Source organism: Neovison vison, chromosome 4 (assembly GCF_020171115.1).
Source record: "Neovison vison isolate M4711 chromosome 4, ASM_NN_V1, whole genome shotgun sequence".
Lineage (NCBI taxonomy): Eukaryota > Metazoa > Chordata > Mammalia > Carnivora > Mustelidae > Neogale > Neogale vison.
In genome coordinates, this window is record NC_058094.1 from 197,724,811 (window position 1) to 197,743,977 (window position 19,167).

At 33.8% G+C, this 19,167-nt stretch overlaps 1 protein-coding gene across 4 annotated transcripts in view; it reads right to left on the minus strand.

Annotated features, from left to right (window-relative positions):
* The window catches only part of TFEC (transcription factor EC), a 174,045-nt gene that overhangs the window by 51,339 nt on the left and 103,539 nt on the right, over positions 1-19,167 (minus strand). The window contains exon 1 of one of the 4 annotated variants that reach the window (XM_044246417.1): positions 8,257-8,404. The exons of the other annotated variants lie outside the window; for them this stretch is intronic. The gene's annotated coding sequence lies outside the window, so the exon portion shown is untranslated. Of the gene's footprint in view, positions 1-8,256; positions 8,405-19,167 lie in introns of those variants that run through there. 4 annotated transcript variants of the gene reach the window in all.

Consider the following 19,167-nt stretch of genomic DNA (forward strand, 5'->3'; position numbering starts at 1 on the left):
GGACTGAGACCTGCGTCCTGACAAAGACTGGGTTAGTTTTACTTTTGGAGACAAAATAAATTAAAACACTTAGAAAGAAACCAATGTAGGGTTAGTCACATAGATGTCATTGTTGACGGGTTTTCCATTTTAGTGTGACTAGACATTCTTGTCAAAAGAAGGATAAGCTTTAAGAATCTCCTTAATTAATTTTAAAGTGGAGGTGAAGGCAATTTAATTTCTCAGCTTGCACGATGACAACTTAAAATTACCGTCTGATGTTTCAAAAGCACTGTTAGAGAAGCAGTTGGAATTACAGGTTTTGGAATCAGCCTACCTGGTTTCAAACCTGGACTCCTCTCTGACAAGCTGTGTGCCAGTATTATATTCTTCCCAGTATATAAATACCCTTATCTTAAAATGGGCACAATAATATTACTCAATTCCCAGAATAGTTCTGATTACCAAATGGCAATAGGAAGAAAACACTTTCAATAGGCTAGAGTAAGGAAGACTTGCCATGGAGAGGCATCCAACGAGAGGAACAAGGTCCAGCTCAAGTTCACCAAAACTATGAGAGCATCTTATTCAAATAAATTATTTCTATAGAATACTGGACTTCTTTAATACCAGCATCTTAAGCTTTTTAAACCTTGTCCCAATTAATAGTTATATTATTTAATATCTTTATAATTTCTAGCAACAATAAGCATATGGTTAAGGTCTCTAGGTCCTCATTCTATGCTGGCATTAAGCAAGGTGCTTCACCACCACTTTCTCATTTATAACCTTGAAACTTAATGAGGTATTTCAGGTTTCCACATAAAGAAACTGAGTCTCAATCAAATTACATGACCCGTCTGGGATCAAACAACTGGTTACGACAGAGCTGGTTTTGAAACTTAACCATCCTTAAAACCTATGCTCATTCAAATAGGTCATAAGTGACCTATAGTGTAACAACTATCTAATTAAGAACAACATATTTCTGGTTCTTCCAGAAAAGAAAAGTAGTTGATACTGAAGATTTGGGACTTCCTAAAGAGAAACGTTTGTCTATTGGGCCTCTGAAGGTAGTGCAAGTAAACACTGACTTATCCAGAGCTCATGTTCTTTCCCTTTTCTATACTGCCGCTTTGGGTTTCAGAACAATAAAACAAAATGTCTGGAATACAAAATTCATCTATTCCAGAGAACTTAGAGCTGGGCAGCATTTCAAAGACTGGTTGAGTCATCAAACACAAAATAAAATGTCTTATTAATTGAAAATGGCTGGAATGTCAATTAATAAGCTGAAAACTGAGCAACAGTTGTGACATCAAGACCATTTCATGCTGTTTTCTTGGGTGATTTTTCTGTCATTGATAGAAGGAGTAATCTCAGATGATAATGTGCACAAAAGTCTTTAGACTCTGAAGGAGCATGAATGAATGATACTTCTGGGAAGAGCCCAGGCTTCTAGCTAAAACTCAACATAGGAGGGTGCAATCCAACATACAGGATTAATATCTCAGGAGACTTGCCCGAGGTCAATTCATCTCTCTGTGATGCCTTATCCTCTAGATGGAAATAAAAACAGTGAACTCTCTTAAATGTGCCCTACGGTCTGATTAAAGATTGAAAAGGTCTCTAAAAATCCACAGCACTCCCAGGGAAAAATGCTAAATATCATTATAATTATTACACCAAATGCCATAATTTGGTCTCCTCAGATTCCCTTTTTATGTAGATTCCATCACACTCTGACTTTTGACTTTTTGCCTCTCTGACCAAATCTCCAATGACAAAGCAAAGGGAAATGTTGAGGCAATTAGTGGGAAATGGAAGCAATTAATTCCCTTTTTTAGTGGAGACCTGGCCTCTGTGAACCAGTTTAACCAAAAATAATCAATGACCTTTCTCTGACCAAACTGAAGGAAATCTACTTGATATTTGTCACTGGTTATCCATCTACTGCTTCAACATTAATGAGTCTTTTCACTTTGCCCCTTTCTTTTATGAAATAGAGCCATCTATTCTGGTCCCTTGTTACCTCTGCAACTGCTATTTTTGCAAATCTAATACGGTCAAAGACCTCGTTATCCATGTATAAGCCTGGAAACCATTTTTAGCATAGCATGGTTTCTGATTTCCCCCAACCTTTCTCCCTTGAACTGTTTCCCCTTCTCTGCAATAAAGGTGGGATTTTGTTCAAAATGAATGAAATAGAACAACAAAGAAAGTTTAAATCTAAAAGTGATAAAAAAAAAAAGATTATATAATTTGCTTGTGTCTAAGCACCTAGCAGATCTAGAACCAAGTCGCTGCCCCATCACTTACTCATTGATTACCTTGGCAAAGTTATCTATCTTCTAAAAAATCTCATTTTTTTGCTTCTGAACAATGGAAATAAGAGCACTTGCCTCAAGGGTATTTTCAGGTTCAAATGAGGTGATACATGCAAAGCCTTTTGCACCGGATGAGAGCCCGATCAGTGTTAACTTTTATCAACTGGAGAAGAGAAGAGTCTAGGTATATAGCTGCTTTTGATATTCATGAAAACTCTTCTAAGATGACTGCTACTCAAGTAGGAGTAGTTAACAGTCACTGTTTCCTTTTTATCCCAAATTAGAGAACTTACTATTTTAGCTTATGCATTTATTTTATAAATTCTTTCCTTCTAGCATATTCTGGAATATCTTTGCTTACTATTTTGTTGTTGTTGTTTATTTTTGTCTTGAAAGAAATACATCGTAAGCAAATGGTCAGAAATTTTGTCATACATTTCACTGGGTGTCCTCAGTAAGGTTGAATATAAATGAATTTAGATACTACTTAGTACAACCAGTATTTCATATTGAAACAAACACAAATGTGAGTGAATTGGCACTATCTCCCCAGGAAATATGGAAAAACAGAAATGACCTATGAAGAAAGGCAAATTAAAAGTTACCTCCCAAATTATCCAGAGTTGCTTCATGCTCTAGTTCATTTTGCTCTGAGAGCTCTGTCCTAAGTTTGAGTCCTCTGAGCCTGTATTTAAGAAAGGATACTGAGGGGGGGATAAAGGGCCAGAAATACAAGATAGTAGTCCATGGTTATGTTTTATGCTCTTAATATCTGTCAGAAATGTGAGATCAAAGATCCCATAGGGAGAAGAAGAGAGGTCCTCCCTTTGGCTCCGACCTAGATTTCCAATCTTAGAGTTCCCACATCCAATCTAAGTTTGAAATCCCAGGAGTGAATCCAGAGCTACTCTTCAGGCACTGAAGACCTAAACTTTACTACCACCAGACCCCTTGTCCTTCACATTCAGTCCCAGCCCTAGCCCTTCACTCTCCACATCAGATATTAATTCAACTTAGAATACTCAGAAAACCCACCCCCTCCACACACACACTTATTCAAAGTCACATGGCAAGTTAGAAGCAAATGCTGAACTCTAACTTCCCATTTCAGTGTGTTCTACCAACACTAAACCAAGCAACCACAAAGAAATCACTGAGTCACTTGCAAATATTGGCCTGGCCCACTGGTTTGGGAGCTAATCCATGTTCAATTTCAGTGGTTATTTCTATAGTGGAAAATGACACAGTCAACCACCTTTGATTTTCTTATAAAGTAGGTTCTGTCATATTTTTAGCAAAGCACTTGCCTTCTGTTCTTGCCAGAGGTGCAACCACTTTGCAAAGTGTTATGCAGAGGCACATACTTGTCCTTTTTCTCTTAAAGCAGATACAGGGGCACTATATAAACAAAATCTAAAACTAATGGCTCTAGTCTTTCATCCCCCCAAACTGTGTTCCAAATGGCCAGAGATATCCAGCTAAAACACAATCAGATCAAGCTACTCCTCTTGTTAAAATCCTAAAACCCTTAAAAGCATAGTTATGGTCTGCCCCCATCTTAACTCTCCAGCCCTACTTTATGTTATTCCCCACAATGATCGCAAGCTCTAATCAAAGACCCCTGGATGTGCCATGCTTTTCACAACTCTGCACATGCTAGTCTTTTTGTCTGATGCCTTTCTCCTATCCTTTGCCTGCCTAAAGAATAGCTAATTATTTTTCAAGGGTTCTTTGAACCCTTCCCAAACCCCCAGACTCATAGGAAATTGATATATACTTTTTAAACTTGTCAGTGAGATTAATTGTTGAAATGCCTCAAATACTCATTGGCAGGTACCCTATCTTAGGCATCTTTAGCATCCTTAAAAACTATTGTTGCACCTGGTACAATCCTCTACTTATATACCTTCAACTTAACCATAGATATTAACTAAGTTATCACTGAAGACAAAATTATACATTTTCTACCTTCTCCAGAAGACAGTGTCATCAGTCATCTCACTGGGCAGACTCACCCACTGGTTTGTTCCTACTGTAAGAGTGGATCCACTCTAATAGTGGATATTCCCAGTGTTTTCCAAACACTATAACCCTACATGACCACAACATGTCAAAAGTCTAATAAGGAAAAAAAAAAATGGTTGTTTGCAATAAAAACAACAATAGATGTTTTATAATTTGAGAGCAGAGAGAAAGTAAAGAAGGTTGAATATACTTATGGGAAAAAGTCTTGAATTGTAGATCTAATTCTGATGGAAAGAGCAAATCATCCATCATGTGAAAAGAGCCTTGCATATGTGAAGGATAAACATAAGCTACAGAAGCGAGAAAGCGAATTGTCTAAATGGAGAGAAACATTTGCAAGTATGACCAAAGGATTAATGCCCTTTTGGCCCAAGAGTAATTAAGAGGAAGCCTAAAAGTTTACCGGAACTTAAAGTCTGATGGTAAAAAATGCTGCTGACAAAATTTCTATTGCAGACCTCGGGTTGTTCAATAGGTTCAGATCCTTTTGAGTCTGTACAAGATCAAAGGGAGTAGAGATTATAAACATCTTAGCTGCTGAGATACTCCTTGCAGACACCAGCTGAGATCATGGCCTGTCTGTAGACAGGTTTTCAAAGTAGTAGGTACTGGTCTAGATTTTGGTGGGAGTAGGGAAAGATGGTGGATAGAATGAGTTTTTGGCAAAGGGAAGTTAAAAGGACAGAGCAAAATATTTGATTGAAGAGAGAGAGAGAGAGGCCTGGCTCAAATTCTTATTTGGATGGAAATAAATCTCAGCAAGCTGAATATCTTTCAGAACTTAATTTGTTCATGTGCATATGAACTTCTGTATTGGAAACATGTTCATAAAATAAGAAATTTTAAAAAAGGAGATTATGCTGAGTGAAATAAGTCAAGCAGAGAGAGTCAATTATCATATGGTTTCACTCATTTGTGGAGCATAACCAATAGCATGGAGGACAAGGGGCGTTAGAGAGGAGTAGGGAATTTGGGTAAATTGGAAGGGGAGGTGAATCATGAGAGACTATGCACTCTGAAAAACAGTCTGAGGGGTTTGAAGTGGCGGGGGGGGGGGGGGTGGGAGGTTGTGGTACCAGGTGGTGGGTATTATAGAGGGCACGGCTTGCATGGAGCACTGGGTGTGGTGAAAAAATAATGAATACTGTTTTTCTTAAAATAAATAAATTGGAGAAAAAAAAAAAAAGAAAAGAAAAAAAGGAATAAAAGGGAGGGATAGAAGGATTTTCTGGCCCAGTAGAAAAATCCAGAAAATGAATCATATTGTGTGCTAGTATGTAGGTGAAGGAGAAGTCTTTCAGAAAAGGTAAGAAATTATTTGTAGATACTCTTCCATGGTAACTCCTGGGAATGAACATCAGGGAACATAAGAAACCTTATTAAAACTCAATTTCTACTTCCTAGATTTATTTCCTTCTTGCTTTTTTTTTTTTTTTAGTCCTATTTTATGAAATCTCACTTAGTCTTCAAACCTGAAGAGAGAAAAAGAAAAACAGCAACCTAATGCATCTTTTAGATCATTAGGTCCAACCTTTCATTGTGTCTTGAGAGCAATTACAACATCAGTAACAAGGGCTTTCTTTCCTTAACCAATCTGTTCTTTAAACTGGTTCCCTAAGGAAATTCTACAACCTACCTTACTATTTCACTTTTCAATAATACAGATTCCCCCAATTTTCTGACATTTAACTTAAACTACCTGTAATACATTTTCATACCATTCTTCTTCTTTTTTCTTTTTTTTTTTTTTTTTTTTTTTTTTTTTTTTTTTGCTGATGAGTAAGCCGCCAGACTTCCCATGCTCCAATGAATACACTTTAATAGAATCACATAATTATGTATTCACTAAGCTCTCACAGGCAAAGTGATGTCTGCCAAATCTTTGATATGTCTCCAAATACCTGCACCCCAGCCCACAGACTCCTTAATGGGCTGGTAATTCACACCTCTATAAAATAAATAGTATACAGTAGTTTCTTGCTACTCATTTTTCCTATAAGACTGTTGTTAAGCTCTCCCCTCATAGCTTGTGTTTTTGAAGACACTTGTGGTTCTTCATGCTTTCCTCACACATCTTCAGCTCTATGCTTCACAGACTCTTCCTACTGATCTTAGTAAACACAATCCGAAAACCTGAGGAGGCACTATATGCTACATTTTACATTTGTTTCGTTTACCAAATAGCATAAAATTTGCAGTCTGCTATTAGTAAACTTCACCTCTTTAGATCTCGTATCTCTCTGGTGCTTAATTCAGTATTTCTTACTAAAAGAGTTACATTTATCTCTGTAAAGAATCTGGCATGCCGAACTGACTTCAGATAATTTGATTTGTACATTGATTTCCAAAGAGTTGAATGATTGCATTTCCACATGTATAATTATGATTATTATTATACCAATATCTATCATCATCCCCTTTGAATCATATTTCATTAGTTTATTTGAAGTGATTGTGTAAGAATATTACATTTCTTTCAGTTTTTCCTTTCCTATTTCTTCTTTTTGACGATTCAAACCACTGTTCTCAAAATTGTTTTCTACTTCCACTGTGTTAATTACTACAGTTTGTGAAAATTTCATTTATGCTAGATATTTACATCATGTTTTAATGTCTATAATTATTTTGGTTGTTTAGAACTTATTACAAACCCTGTGCCATAGTCATTAAAATTCAGCTGACGCTTAAGAAACGTTTTTCAGCTCGTTTCATTTTTGACATGAGCTCCAAGTTTCAGTTCAACAAAATATACTCATGCATTTAACTGTTCTACTGCTTTGTAATGAAACTGAAAATTTTAAAAATAATATTAATAATCAAAACCATAAAAATAGACAACATGGAAATTACATATATTCCATTTGTTTTAATAGCGAAAAAAGATCTTGTATTCTCAAAATGGAGATCACAAATTTGGCCTCTTCAAGGTAGTTTCCACCAAAAAAGTGAAAGATTTAGTATTCATTAAAAAATGACTTGAAAATATAAAGCTACACTTAGATTCATCTAGAAGAGAAGTAAAGCAGAATGGTCTAAATAATTTTGATAAGAAATTCCCATTCTGTTTCACTTTGCTTTGTTGACACAGTCTCTGAATAGGAAGAGGTTATTTTGGTGTCAATGTTAAATGAAGTTTCCTGTAAATAAGTTACTAATTAAGCTACTTGGGATGAATTAAAGATTACTTCAGGTTTATTTTTTTTCTCAAAATGTCTATTTCCAATGAAACATTTAAGGAAATATTGAAAATATGGGATTATAATTCACAGGAACAAATATGTAAGAAATAGATGTGTACATATGTGTGTAAACAGATACATGATCTTCAGATCCCTACCACAACTCTACTAATTATAACAATTGAAAACTTTACTACGAAAAGTCATTGCTTTGAAATATTTGACATCTCCTATACAAACTTTTCAGATCCAAATCTTCATTTAAAAAACCAGAATAAGTTTTAATCCTGGAAAAATAACATACACTAAAGTACTATGTGGTGTTAACTCACCTATGAACAGAACTCATATTTTCTTACTGTCAAAAGCCAATAAAATATATATTGCTAAAATATAAACAGAAATTAACATTTACTCATAAAATAACATATAAGATGCAATAAAATGTTAAATCAGTACAATTTAGTAAATATATAAGAAATTAAACTGGAAGAAGAAATTTCTTTGGTTATCATGAACTAAAACAGTGATTTCTAATCTTGATTAAAAATAAGACATTAATAAAGTTTCAGATATATTTTACCTAGATTATAGCAAATCACAGCTCATGATACCTAATGATCACACAAGATGAAACCATAAATATAAACAAGGCACACATATCAAAGTAAAATAAGTATTGATTAGACTTGTCTTCACAGTTTGTTTAAAGTACAGAAAATTAACCTGCCAGTTTAGTTACCTACCAGAAGTGATTGGATTCTACCAGTGTTATCACCTCTACAAACAGCACCAAATTATCATCCCTCTTCCCATAACATAAGCAGCATGCCAAAAGAGACAACCAGAGTAAATGATCTGATCATGAATAATGAACAGTTAGGGCTGGTTGGAATCCACTTAGTTGAGGAAAGAGAAAAGAGAAGTGGCTCATTAGGGCATTTCCTGAAACTTGGTTGGAATTTCAGTTAAGGAAGAAGAAATGACACAGCAGTTTCAAGTAGGGGGGACTTCCTTTCTTTATCTGAAATATGCTACCAATTTGAGAAACAGCACTCCAAAAAAACTACTCTACAGTAAGGTGGTCACAGTAAAAGCTCTCCTTGAGCCCATTATTGCCCTGTAATTAACATTTCTTCCTAGCATATACACGAGTAACACACGGCTGTTATCAAAATGGACTAAGATCCCACATCTATTGCAACATGTTAAGTTTCACAGTTAACAGTTCTTCAACAAACTGCCCTGTCCTAATTTTCAGGTTTTAAGAATTGCAGTTTTGTTTAGAGCACTAATAGATTTTGAGTTTTTGCGTAAGGCCATCAAATTTCCCATATATCATATAATCACATTTACCTTAAATATGATTTTGCACACAGTGACTCCAAGTTAATTTTCATCTTCTCCAAGAATATTTTATTTTCCTATGTTGGTGGAAGATATATAATCCAGCTTATAAGATTTCTAGTAATTTTTTTTTCATATTCCAGTGTGATCTGTATTTTTAAGGAAGATGAGCACTGGTTACTTACTGCCTTTACAAATGAAATTTTCAAAAGGTTTCTTTTTATGTATTAGTTATCTGCATGAACTTAAAAATCTAAAGATGCAACTTTGTTCCCACACTATAATTTGTACTGAGAAAATCTACACTTATTCTATAAACTTATACCAGTTGCTTACTTTATCTAAATCTTTATTTTAAAACAATATATGAAGTAAAGCATTCCCACTAATTACTGAAGTTTAATGCAAAGGTTACATTCAGATTTCTCTTTCTGAATTTCTCTTTTCTCTTTCTGCTTTGAAAATTCATGCAATTAAATTGACATTTATGTTTTTCAAGGAGTAGAAGTTATGTGAAAATATCTCAGCACTTTATATCTTGCTTGAAGAACCGTAAAATTATTAGGAAAAAGTTCTCTTGTTGTCAGTAGCAGTTTGGAGTCATCTTACGTTTTCCAATGATGTTATCATACATTTAAATCTCTGAGGCGATAGGAAGGAGTAAGTATTTAATTTAGAATAAAACTCACTTAGATTCATATTATAAATAAAAAAATAAGATGGATAAGAGACATTGTTAAGAAAGAGAAACACTTAGGGCTTTAATTCATATGAGAAACTAGTTAGAATTGAATTACAGTTTAAAATTCATTTTTGTGATTCAGAGGGTAAGGTTTGAAGCTGTATTACCATATGAGCATACATTTTGGTTTTGAAAAGTTGTAAATGCACACATGACTATATACGCCTGAAGAAACTGTTTATCTCTTTAAGAGGTCCAACAGAAGAGTTACATTAAAAAAATATATTTTTACCTATAGTTCCTATACTTTATGTAATATTTTGGATTAAAATATAATGTTAATGTAAAAAATTAGGTTATACATCAAAACATTTAGGGATAGCATACTGCGTGTGTGATACTGTAGTATGAAGAACACATGGGGCGCCTGGGTTCCTCAGTGGTTAAGCTTCCAACTCTTGATTATGGCTCAGATCATGATCTCAGGGTGGAGCAATCAAGTACGGAGCCCCTCCTAGAGCCCCGCAGCTGTGCTCAGAGCAGAGCCTGCCTGTCCCTTTCCCTCTTGCTTCCCCCGCCCCCAGCGCTCATTCTCTCTCTAACTAACTAAATGAATAAATAAAATCCTTAAAAAAAAAAAAAAAAAAAATCCATGTTTGGGGTCCACCCCTAGTTACTGATAACAGTGAGCCAAGCATCTTTTCAAATTCATAGTAAGTCCCTTTCACAGGCCTTTATGTTAATGAGGTAACTTGGTGGGCCCCTAAATAGCTTCAGGTGGGGGCTGCTTGCCACAGGAACGAACCATGTGATTAAAGGGTTATCTTTCTAAGTCACAGATTCCATCATTTTCTTTTCCTTACTTACAACCCTCAGAAACTTCCTATTGCTTGAACTTGGAATCCGAATTCTCTAAAATAGCTTACAAAAGTCTTCACAATCCAGTCTGAGTCTGGACTTCAAGCTTTATTAGAAACATCCTCCTATCCTTCTGCTTAGAATGTCTTGCTGCAAGATCTCCTTTTTTTCAAAGTATAGATCATATCTGACCTTCGGTTTAAGGTATTCTTTTGAAAGACAGTGAAAGAAAGAAAGTGTACTTGTGTGTATGTGTGAACAGATGGAACTTTACACATTTTTCTATGATGTTATGTCAATATAGTTTAATACCAAATATATTTATAAGTTCTATATAATATCCTTCAAAATTCTAGTTACTTTCTATGGGTATTTTTATTATTTACTAAGGATAATAAATGAAAAACAGGCAAAATATTTTTAAACTAAAAAACAGGGAGAAAGTACTTGAAAAACAAGATACTGAACACATTATAAAACTACACTAACTAAAACAGTTTACTTCTAGTATATAATAGAAAACTCAAATCTTCTGCATTTCTAGAAATTTAGTATATATTGAAGGTTGTATGTTACATTAGTAGGAAATTGATATATTCCACAACAAATACTCTAAGGATAAGTGACAATTTGTTGAGAAGAAAAGGGAAGAGAAATAGAAAGAGAGAGACTCATACCTCTATTACACCAAAAATCTAATTTTAAAACCTTAAATATTTAAACACAAAAATTTCAAAACATCACTTAGAAAAATGAGTGATTATTTTATAACTTACAGAGTAATATATCAACAAAGGACTCTCCAACATGTTTGATTACATAAATATTAAAATCTCTCTAAGAAAAGAAGCATTCTTTTATAATTTGACCAAGCAAAAACTGGGAAACTGGGTTTTTTTGTCTGTAGCCTGAAAACATATACTAGGTGGTTAATTGTCACCACTACATTATAAATGTTTAATTGTTTTCTTTTTTTGTTTTCTTACCTGAAAATGTGTTTATTGCTGGATTGGATTATAACTCTTTCTTCTTTTATTAGTAGTGATTCTAACTTGGTTTTATGACACTGAAAATTATGTAAACTACATATCTCTGACTTAACCTAGGCAGGGAGTAAAGAATATAGAATAGTTAAGCCCTCAAAATCTATCAATCACTGTTTTCAGGCTGCCTCCCAGGAAAATCAGTTCCTAGACACATCCTGCCCAACTTACACTCAAGCAAAGTGGATTCTGTCACAATGAGGGCAGCCCTCTGACAAAACTGCCATTGCAGGCTGTTGGGAGACAAGCTGTCATTCACTGAAACAGTAAGAGGTATGAGGAAGTATAGATAGAACACCAGTAGTCTCTGCTCCAAGTTATTTAGAGCTAGTGCTATCACACACTAGACAGTCTGTATTAAATACTAAGCTTTCATGTTCTTTACATTAACCTTCCCATCAAAACTAAACCCACATTTGCTCATTTATTCATTTGTTAATAAGTTTCTATTGGATGCTTACCATTTATCGGGCACTAGGATACGAAGAGAAACATGGTTCTCACCCTCAAGGAGATTAAAATCTAATAGAATTTGAAAGATAAATCACCCATGGTTAAAAATAGTTAAAAGACAGAAAAACAGTAATTTAATGGGGTAAGATTTAAAATAACAAACAAAAATAATATAAGGAATGAAAGGATTGTTTTCTTTTGTCTGATTTTTGTAGGAAAATAGGATATTGAAATAAGAAATATGATGAAAGTGGAGGATGGTGGGTTTCTAAAGTCAAACATACTTGGGGGTATTAAGGTAATCAATAGTATATAATGCCTAAGTTAAATAATGTTAGCATTAAAAATATTAACAGATCATATGGGAAAAAATCACTGCTTGCCAAATGGCAGTTAATACTTTTGGAAAGGGACTCAAGAGAGTAGCTCTACAGATCGGTAAAAAGCAGAAGAGAAGGGAGCATATTAGCCTTTCAAAAAGGAAAAACAACACATCTGTTGTTAATTCAGATTGCTTTTATAGAAGTCTTGAAGATAAAAGGTAAAAATCTTTTTAATAGAAATTGATTTTATAACTATACACCTGCAATACTGAGGATATTTACGCTCATAAATATAACTCTTTTCTTACTGACAAGTAGCTTCGTTAAAAACAATCACTACTTCACAGAAGACTTCCAATTTGATAAACACTGAAGAAACCTAGTTTCTCTCTTAAAAATAAATCAAATAAATCAAAGGAAATGATATATCTCTCCTAAGAAGTTTGGAAAGAATGTCCAATATCAATATTATGATAGAAAACAAACAAAATCAGTTGTGAGTAGGCAGAACTGAAATTTATGTCACCCATAAATAGGAATCATGCTTTTGGAGAGATTAATAATATAATTCAGTCACTTGGCAAATAATTAGCATTGATTATTTAAAATTCTGATTTCAATATCAGTTTGGGAAAATGTAAGTTAGAAAGTTAGTATCCCATGTCTTTATGTCATAACTCCGAGTTTTGCCTGAATAGTGCTTAAACAAACACCAAATGATCTTGAATTCTGATACTTGAGAACTACAGACCATTTAACAGACAAGAGTTAATCCTACTAAAATATGAACATCAAAACTTATCTAGATTTCTACTATTTTATTAGCATACAAGCAAGTATAATATTTGTAAACTTTCAAAACATAAAATTGCACTTAAGTTTTATCCTATCAGAGTTATTATGTCCTTAACCAGAAGGAACCAGTTACAAGGGCTGTGAAACAGCAGTAAAATATGCATATCATTATACAATTGCAGCAGTAGTTATTTTTTACTTTTATAAAATGCTTTCCATCTACCTCAGTGAACTTCAGAAACATTAACTCATCAATCCAACTGTATTAGCAGAAGTGCATGGACTTAATCATTGTTCCATGATAAATGGGTTAATTCTAACAAGAGAATCAAATGACATTTCCAAGTTTTTCTGTTCCCAACAACTCAGTTCTGAAGAACAAGAAGTCTCTGGAAACCTTTAAGGCAGTAATATAATTTAATTCTTCTATGATGCCAAAGGCTTTAAGATTTCCCTAGAGTTGATATTTGATCTTGATCTTGGCATACACTAGGGTATTAAACAAGAACCAGCCCTTCTGAAAATTATGTAGTAGTCAACATTTGTCTTTAACATGAAATCTCTATGTCCTTTTCCCTTTTGTCAGATAGGTACCACGATTCCTTATCATCTGCCAATTTTTCTGCTATCTAAAACTATTTTTAGAAGACTCTCTAATTCATTATCCACTTTATTCACTAAGATATAAATGACTGATAAGACTTAAAATATTCTCCCTCCCAAAAGCATTTGCATTTGGAATGTAATGAATCTTTAAGGTAAAGAAGGAAGATATATTTAAATTTGTGAAGGAATTATTACATATAAAATTCCAGAAATAAAAAATATTCCATGGAGGCTGCCATCTAATTTGAGCACTGTTATGCTCAGACTAGACAACCTATTATCCATAAAATAAATAAAAGCATAAAGCTTCTTCCTTTATAATGTTAGGATGTTTCAAGTAAGACACCATGCCCCATGATTGACATTGCAGCTCACTAGAAATTGGAAAAATGACAAGTTCTCTACAGTCTTCCAAAATCATACAGTTGCTCTGTATCAGACAGGGAAGGATAGGATATGTTGTTGAAACAAACAACTCCAGAAAACCCAGAGTGTTAAAAACAAAATGCTCTTTCATACTCTACATGTCCAGTGTGGAATAGGGGAGAGCTCTATGCCACAGTTACCATATGACCCAGCATTATGGAAACCCCAAGTCCATATATGCTTTCAATACCAGCTAGGCAGGGAAACAAGATGTGGAGAACCATATATACACATTTTTTAAGTTTCTAAAAAGTGACTAATTTCTGTTTATCATTCATTGGCTGAAGCTATCAAGGGCCATGCCTAGTTCAAAGGAAATTAACCTGCAATCCTCCTATGTGTTGATGAGAGAGAACAGGGATATTTGTTATTAGGGCCAGTGACTATAACATTCTCCTAATAGCCTTTAATATATCAACTTTTCCCAGGGAATTACTCCTCAGTGAAGGTGTGTTTTTCCTTAATGTCTCCTAAGAATTTCAGTCCACCCAGTAAGAAGCTGTGAGTTTTATTCTGAGCCATTTCACTATAAATACAAATAAGAGGAGAGACTCAGTACAGAAGAGAAGGGGAAACAGACAGATAGATGAGGATGATAATTTTGATCATCATGATTCGGAGAGGTAAGAACTAAAATAAAAACAAACTCTGTGTATAAGCATATGTGTGTTTGTCAGTATTATGATGTTTGTTCTCTATGCCAAAACACTTCCAGGATCTATCTACATGGGGGAAACTGTCATCTTTCAGAGACATTTCACAAATATATATTTTGTTACAAGCAAACATAAAGTTTTCCTGAAGAAACTATAATAGTTGCAACAATACACTTATGTTTAAAGGAAGAAAACCTGGAAAGGATAATAAGAGCAGATATTTGGAAGAAGAAAATGTAGAAATATTTTTCCATTTTTCTATTTTGAGGGTTTTTTTTTTCATTCCTTTAGAGGTTTTAAAAATGCCCATGCATGCTAAAGAATATTCAATGCACATCCCTTGTTTTAATTTATAATTTTTCATTGATATTTTCATCTATTATAAAACTATATTCTGACAAAGTAAAATAAGAAGAAACAGAAGAGGGGAGAGGTCTAGATGTGAACTGAACAAAAAGAGTAGAATAAAGTAAGGTGTAAATGATCTGTTAAAGATAATTCCTACTCTTGGTGACCACAAATGTCAATGGTATCTAAATTCACTTTGGTCAGTAGGTGCTTCATGGTATAGGAATAAAACAAAGAAAAATGAGGCTGGTAGGATTTTAATAAGGATGTCAACAAATCCCAAGGAAAATGATTACATTGGCAGGAAGAGTGTTGTTGTTGTTGTTGTTTTAATGGAATCTTTGTATCTTAGAAAGTAGCCAGCATGATTTATTCTTATTTCCTGATTTAAAAAATAAAATATAATTACATGTGTATCCTATGGGTTCAGAAGAAAGGTACCAAAATAAATATCCAAAACAGCATTTAAAATAACTTTTCCCTTAAATTTCTACAAGGACATATAAATTAGAAATTATAAATGGAAAGACTGCTATTTTAATATTGATTTTATTTTACAATTGCATTTTAAGCATTTCATTTTTATTTATTTTCTCACACCGGATTAAAAATTGATTATAATATAATGCTGAAATTGCACAGTGTTGTGGTGGTCAGCTTTGAGTGCCTGGATCAAGGACACTGAACCCAGCAAGTACAAACATGGAATCACACATCCACAACATCTAGCCACTAATATGACAATCAGTGAAAAACATCCTACACATTCCAAACTACCTTCCCAACTGCACCCTTGCCATTTGGAACCCATGCAATATGATTTAACCCAGATTTGCAATACCCCATGTTTGTGAGACTATTAGGCCAAATGGTTAAAAAATTAACTTTGAATCATTCACTTTTATTTTGACAGAGAGAGAGATTAGATATACTGCTATGGTTTAGGAAATTTAGAATCGAAGATGTTACTATGTAGAGGCTTCCTTCAAGGGAAGGTTAATAGTTACTTTCCCAAGCTACTTAGTTCCTATAGCTTGAGTATCTATCTCTTGTGAAATTTAAACAAGAAGGACCTGTTAAATCTGGTAACTGAAATATTTCTCAAACTGCAAATTACCGGGTGTGTCTAAACACATCAGTTGCACTGGATGTGAGCTCTGAATTGCCTTATCTTTCCATAGAACATTTCTATGGGTTACATTCCCCATATGATAATGTTTCTTTTTGTTTTTTGATAATCTAATGAGGAAAAAGGAGGAGAATATAAAAAGAAAAAAAAGAAATGAAAATGTAATCAACTTTTAAAATGCTAGTGAAAGTGGCAGACTATCATAAAATACAAGCCAAATACTCCTCAAATATCAGTTCTACATTCAGGTAATTTGAGTATATGGACCAAGTGTCGGGACTTGCACTAGGTGGTGGTGTTTGTATTGTAGAATACGTGACTTTTTTTTTTTTTAAAGGTAACACAGTTCAGATATTAAAAAGTTAGGAGACTGTAAAATTCAAAGCTTTGAGAAGTTTCTATGTTAAGTAAGAGAAAAAGAGAGTTGGTAAGTGTCAGTAACCATGTTGGTATATCTGAAATGTGTGACAAGTAATAGTGTGCTCAGAAGTAATTCTTTTCTCCTGTGTGTAGATCTTGCTAATCATTAGAAAACTGTACTTCATTGTCTGGTTTCAGTTCAAAGCAGGAAAAGCTGCGCTTCTAAAAACACAGGGATTTCACAGGTTTTATGTTCTCTGCCATGCTCCCCAGTTTTGGATAACAGCTCTGAAACAAAGAGAACACACACACACACACACACATAAGTAAAATGGCTGTTGGTGACTCTCACTTCTAAAAGATAGAGATTCATGATCAGACATTTCACAAAACAAGAGGCAAGTGATGTATCTCTCGCACAATATGCAGAACTACAACTGTTCATCTTCAGCTGCCAATCTGATAGGAAGCTATAAACCAGGTATTAGAGACACACAATAGGGTGACTAGAAGGAACAATAGTGAAAGTGGTGCCTAGTAACCTTAATTTTAAAGAAAAGAAAAAACAGGTAAAAGTATCAGGCACAATAGTTAGGTTTTAGATGTCTATATTATCAATTCACAGAGTATAGGAAGCAAAGTGAAAATGACATTTTAGCACAATGAGATAAATGCGATCCTACAGGTACCACTGACAGTCGGTAGAGTAGCATTCTTTTCTAGAATAGAACCACAAATGAACATGCTTGGTTACAAAAAAATATACATAATACAGCCTAAGCACTAGAAGTATGGCACTGCATATGAAGGAACAACTAAATGGGTTACATGGGCTCAGGGAAACATTCACAATGTAGACGACCTGATAAAAAGAAATGCTATGAGATGGATACCACCTGATATCAAAAGTAAATTTGGAGTTCTTTAACAAATATTATTTAATTCTGAATATTAGGAGTTTTTAAAAATTTTTCCCGCTTTATTGAAGCGTGATGAAATAATTTAACTATGTGTGTTTAAAATGTACAACGTGATGATTTTATATACTTACATAGCGAAATAATTACCACGATCAAGATCATTAACACACCCATCAACTCACAGTCAATCCTTTTTTTATAGTGAAAACAAGACATACTCTGAACAAATTTCAAGTATACAAAACTGTATTATTAACTATAGTCTAACTGAAAGCAGAAGTTCATAATTAAATGGACAATGCTAAGTTCATTATTAATTTGCTAAAAGTTCATCTGTATAGGAGTATAAAACCTAACTAGGGATATAATGGCTTTTTGTTCAAAGTAATTAGCACAAACTGATTTGGAAGCTAGAACTAAATATTTAAAAAAAAAAAACATCAAAAAGCAAAAACACCATCCATTCCTGAATCCAGCAGAACTCAGGACATACTCAGAAGTCAGGCAGGGATGATGGGAGAAAAGAGTAAGAGTAAGTCAATGTCTAGGTCAATATGACTCTCTTCTCTCTAAATTTTGTTAATAACTCTTCATTAATTCAATGAAAAAAAGGCTGAATAAACTTTGAAACTATAAACTTGAATAACTTATTTGGGCTCCTTTTAAAAATAATGGTTATATTTCCCAGAAATCTAAAATAAACTTCCCTTACATTGAAAGAGATGGCCATAATGTGTGGGAGAACTGATCACAAATATATGTACATTTGTTGCTAAAACTTGAATCTCTTTACTTGTTAACTCAAACTGCCTTGACTTCTCATGTTTATGCAAAACAGATTTTTTTTGGAGAAAAAAAGAAAGGTACTGTAACATCAGAGGAAATCATCAAAGAACTAGTGGCAACATCTTAAGGCTTTTATCAAAGTAGTGAGGGAATGCATTAAAGCAACAATATCTGAAGCTTACATGTGATGGGACTACTAAATTTAATAGTGTATCTTATGAACATATGTGTATATAAAGATTTTTCTGTAAGAATACCCCATTCTGAAAGACTTTTTTTCCTGAGTAATAGAACATTATTCTCTCAAGACAATTCAGGAAAAAAAAATCTACCAATAGTTTATTAATAATAGATGCCTCACACTCTACAAACAGAGGACCAAAGTTTTTGAAAAACTATATGCACTGTAAGTTAAGGTTATACAAAGGGGAATAAGCTTATGAATGGAAAAGTCATTAAAAAAATCCCTCATAGAAGCCTGAGGAGAAAATGGTAGGCTAAAACATGAATTGTTAAAACTGAGTCACAGTACAGGAGGATTTAAAAAAAATAGGCATTTCTCATCTAGCAAATCTGGCCAAGCAAGCTCTGATCAAATTTGAGATATCTATTTACATTTATAAAAATGTGTTAAGAATAAAACATTTCTTATTTTCAAAGAAAAAGTATTAAAAACAACATAGTTTTACCTGTAAGTAATAGTTAAGTAGAAAAAGGAAAGGAAACCCATACAAAAATGTACTTCTAAGTATTTGAGACTGTGACCATTTGAGATGCTGCTACAGAGAAAAGTCATGGGAGGTCACCAGTGGGTTTACTCATACACTGACAAATCAAAGGTCAACTTCTCATGCATATTTGGTCATGAAAAATAAACCAAACACTCTTTGATTACTGAAGGAGAATGTATAAGTAGGATTGCTAA